Here is a 5030-nt window from a genome sequence, read left to right as displayed (position 1 = left end):
TAGACCACAGCTGAGTGGGTGGTTTATCGTCTGCAGTTCTGTAGGAGGCGCAGGACGGGCGGGGGGTGAGACTGGAAGCCCCAGACCTCATTAGAACCCAGAGAACCCAGGAAACCATGAGACACTGTCTCTTGACAGCCTCCCAGGGGAGACAGGGCAGTGGGAGGGCAATGGCCTCATAGCAGCTACTCACCAGTCTCTTATCCTCTTGTGTTCTGGGAGGAACACAAGGCATTTTGCCAAGACTCAGATTCAGCTGCAGTTCAAGCCTTTGCCTGCGTGGCCAAGTGGCTACGTGCAAGGTTGCCAGTAACGATGTTCCTTGCTCTTCCAGGTTTGTTAGAGTTCCATCTTAACAAAGGCTTTTTCAGCACATTGGAGATAATTGCGTGATTTTCCTCCTTGAATGCATGAATGTGGTGAGTTACACAGATTCATTTTCTGATTTGAAATGTCCTCGTATCAGAGCAACCTTCTTCATCACAATGAATGAGATGTGCTGTTGGATTTGGGTAGCTGACACTTTATTTGGGCGGTTTGCTCCTACGTTCAAATATATAACGGGCCTATGGTTTTCATTTCATGAATTGTCCTTATCTAATTTTAGAATCAAGATTGCAGATGACTTATACAATGAGCAGTAGCCTATTACTTTTTATACTTTCTAAAACAACTTGTGCAATACAGAAATTAACTACTCTCTGAAAGTTTGTCAGGATTTACATGTGAAACCATCTAGATTTGAGTTCTGGGGAAGAGGGAGGGTCTTCAATGACAATTTCAACTTTTTAAATATTGCCAGTCTATTCTTGTTGTATTTTTTCTTTTTCCAGTTTGGCATTTTATTTTTTTCTGGGATTGAATCCAGTAGCTTTTCACATTAAATGTATACATGCTCCCAATAAAAAACTTATTGCTAGACTGTACTTATTTTTGTTGTTTATTTTGATTATTTGCCTCCTCTCCCTCCCTCTCTCTTTCTCTTTCACTCTCTTTCTCTTTCTCTATCTGCCTTGCCAGCAATTTATTTATTTTAATAATCATTCCAAAGAACCAGCTTTTGGTTCTGTTAATTTTTCTCTGTTGTTTTCCTGTTGTTGTTTCTCTGTTGGATTTCTGCCCTTGCCTGTATTCTACCTTTCTATCTTGTTTATTTGGATTTGCTCTATTGGTCTTTTTTCAACTTGTTGAGATGAAAACTTCATCAATTTATTTTTAACATTCTTGTTTTCTGATAAATATAAATTGATGAATGTCGTCTTCGGATACAACGTTTTGGATACAACAATTTGGACATGAAATGTTTTCATTGTCGTTCAGTTTTAAATATGCCTTAATTTACTATTTCCTTCTTAACCCATAGGCTCTTTAGTAATAGGTTAGTTTCCAAAGATATGGGATTTAAAAACCAGCCATTTGATGTTAATTTCTAACTTTCTTGTGTTGTAGTTAGAGAACAGAGTATGTAAATGTTAGTCCCTTAGAGCTCCCTTTATGATGGACTGTGCATTTTTCTGAAAAGTTTTTTAGATTTAGTTGAAAAGCACATGCAGTTCTTTTGCTTATTTGATACTGAGTTCTATATATATATAACATCTCAAGTTTATCAGTGGTATTGTGAAAGTCTTTGTATTTCTGCGTATCATGGTTATTTCTGAAAATGTTGCATGATTAATCTATTTCAGGGAAAGATGAGTTAAAGTCTCTCATACAGTTGATTTGCCTATTTCTCTGTCCTTTCATCAATTTTTGCATCTTATATTTTGAGGTTGTCCTGTTTGATACTTATAAATTTGTGAGAGAGATATAATTTTCATTCTATTGCACCTGTTACAGACATACAAATGTAAAACATCCTTCTTTGCTCCTTATAATTTTTTAATTTAAATCCATTTCATCAGATATTGAAGTTTCTACTTCAGCTTTATTCTGCCTTGTATTTAACTGCTTAATTTTTTTCTAATCCTTTCATTTTCAAGCATTATGTATCCTTTTCACTTTAGGGTCTTTTGTAGACAACATATTGTTGCAAATACCAAAGGCCAAGCCTTCATGACCTACTCAACTTATGGAGAGATGAGGACTGACTTCAGAGTGGACAGTCCTGAGCCGCCCAGGCGGTGGCATCCTGCCTGTTGGCACCACAACCTTCGTTTGCTCTTCTGGTCAGGAAGAAGCAGTGGAAGGTGCAGTCCCTGGGGTTGAAATTGATCAAGTCTGTTGACTTGGAGGAGGGTGTGAAGACAGGACTGACCAGGAGAGGCTGGGCAGCCACCACCTGTTCCCATGAGTCTCCTCAGCACCCACCCAGCAAGGATTTTGCCTTGCTCCATGGTATCCTATCCTTATACAAAATCAGCTGAAGATGGCCTCTGTGTGTTGGCCTCAAGCTTGTTTATTTCTTCACTACAGGCTGAGACCCGTTAGCTCAAAAGCTTGTTGGTGCCAAACTCAGATTTGTACACATCCAATTACTTTAAAAACAGCCCAAACAAGCAAATTTTTAGCCATGTAGAACCTGCCTGCATTGCACATCCTGTGGAACCTCACCAGAGCTTGTTCTTTATAGATAGAGTTACAAGGCCATGAGCCTATACTGCCCTTCAGACGAGATCAGGCGCGTTCAGGGTGTTATGTCCGCAGACCCATGCTGCTTTTCAGAGTTCTCTGACCCAGGGGATCTGCTGTGCTGCTGAGCAGCATCACCTAGACATGGAGGCCCTCTCTTCCACCCCCTTCTGCCTTAGGAGTTCCTTCGCCTCCCTCCCCTTGGGAGTAGTGACCCTGCAAAATCCTGCTGTGAGGGGCGTTCTCTACATGCAGAGTTGTCAAAGCATCCCCAGACAAAGCTTGTGTGTGCTGCTGCCCCATGTGGTTATATCTTTTTCCTTGATTAGCCCCTAAATCCCTCGAACTCTTATTCTGGTCAACGCTGGAAGCAATGGCTGAGACAGTGGTTACAATGCCTGCAGTAAAGTGGCAGGTAGTGACTGTGCCAAGGGTATGCTAGCAGGATTTGAGAAGCTGTTCTCTAAACCATCCTCTTACTGCTGCCTCTTCCCAACTTCCATGCCAGGCTAAGACTTCCACCTACCCCAGACAGTAGTTTAAGGAAGCATCTGCCCTTCTCCCCAGGGGCTTCTCTTGGTTTCACTGGTAATGTTAAAAACATTATTTATTTCTGTGCTTGTTCTCTGGCTTTTACCAGTTAAAAGAACATGTTTTTTTCTGTTATCAAAGTAATATTCAGTCTTTTTTTTAAGTAGAGAAACTTTAAAAAGTGGAAGAAAATGCAAATATTTTTATCATCCAAGACATGCACAGTTAACAGTTGGGTGCATTTTTTCAAATCTTTTTTCTATTCATTTTTTGTTTTAAAGTTATTATGATCATGTGGTACATTCAAAATTGTGCATAATGACATTCAAGTCTATTTTTCCCTGCTTGTAAAGAAATTGCATGCTCATCACAGAAAAACTGCTTCTTGGTGATGTATTGACTGTTCTCATCTAAAAAATATCCAAAGATTCAGGCCCATCATTATGAGTTTTGAAGATGCAGAATCTCACCACCCTAGTTTTTGGCAGTGAAAATGGCCATTATGTTGTTCTATGCATTCATGCTGTTTTTGGAGTGGAAAGAAACAATCTTTTTGTTTAGCTGTTCTCATGGCACAACCACATATAGCTTGGCCATTATTAGCAAGTATTAGAACAGAATGGTCATTTTTTTAAAGTAGTCATCAACACTGACAAGACAGTCCATCTGAGTTGAGAAAACAAATGGAAGATGTGGAGTTTTTGTATGTTTCCTTAGACCAAGGATCAGAAGTATCCCTCCCCTCACTATGCCTTGGTAAGACCCCGTAATAGCCTTGACAAGACCCTGAGAAGGGGGTTGAAAGACGCAAGTTAATGCTTCCACCAACCAGGAAGAATGACTGTTCCGTCAGAAACTGACAAAACTATAGCAAACACCTGTGTGCCTGAAAGGAGAGTCACAACCACAGCAAACACACAAGCCACCTGGAGTCCTGAGTCTGTGAGACCCCAGAGGGCCCTCCCTTTTTCAGTGATGTGCTGGAGGTGACTTGTACAAGTTTATGAGACCTGATTTTGTGCAAATCTGCCTAGCTCCATGTGCAGTGAATCGGTACCTCGAAATTGGCTATGGTGGTAGTAGTTACACTACAGAAATTGGCAAATACTACAAGTCAGCTTTTTTTTCCCACTCCCAAAGCCAATTGCTAATCATTCATGAGCAACACTGCCTTTGATGCTCTGAGACAACAGAATGTAGGAAAAACAAGTCTCATATGATGCGGGACTGGCAGAGTCCTTTGCTATACTCATGTGAACTGCAACTCCCCAGGTGCAATGCGCCACCGAGAAAGAGCCCACCTCCATGTCTGCTCGGTGGTTTCCTGAGTCTGGTACAAGTGGGAAGGGAGAAGGAGATGGAGGTGGGAGGTTAGGGGTGGAACATGCTGACTGCCTTAAACAATCGCTCCCATGTATTAAAGGAAACGCTACCAAATTGTTTTGTTTGTAAAGAAAGTGTCATTTTCTTCTTTTTTCTTTGCTCTGTGTCTGAAATCTATCTTATCAATTCATGTCTTAAATATTTTTGATATCTACCAGGTACGAAGCACTGTTCTCTGTACCCGCAATGCAGCAATGCACCAGACAGACAAATCCCTGCCTTTACACAGCTTATGCCCCAGGGGTAGAAACCATCAATAAACTCACAAAAACAAACAAACAAACAAAAAAAAAAACAAAAAAAAAAACACAAAAGCAAAAGGCAGCAGAAGTGCTCTGCTAAAAATAAAGCCAAGTCAGGTAACTGAGAGTGAGTGGAAAGGCAGCTTGGCTCAGTCAGGATGGTGGCCATGGAGATGGAGAGATGGCAACAAGTTGAGAGTAAGTGCCAAAGACACCTGACACTCCTGTAATCAGAAAAATGTAAAAGTCAATGTATTCATCCATTTTCATGCTGCTGATAAAGACATATCTGAGACTGGGTAATTT

General features: G+C 40.7%; 1 long non-coding RNA gene across 1 annotated transcript; it reads left to right on the top strand.

The window, feature by feature from the left end:
* Positions 1-279: 279 nt before the first annotated feature.
* Positions 280-4536, top strand: LOC123567995 (uncharacterized). The gene is made up of 2 exons (XR_006691196.2): positions 280-419; positions 2004-4536. It is a non-coding gene; the product is annotated as an uncharacterized lncRNA (long non-coding RNA).
* Positions 4537-5030: the final 494 nt, after the last annotated feature.

This window comes from Macaca fascicularis, chromosome 12 (assembly GCF_037993035.2).
Source record: "Macaca fascicularis isolate 582-1 chromosome 12, T2T-MFA8v1.1".
NCBI classification, from domain to species: domain Eukaryota; kingdom Metazoa; phylum Chordata; class Mammalia; order Primates; family Cercopithecidae; genus Macaca; species Macaca fascicularis.
Note: the sequence above shows the minus strand (reverse complement) of the source record. Positions and strands in the feature narration are given on the sequence as shown.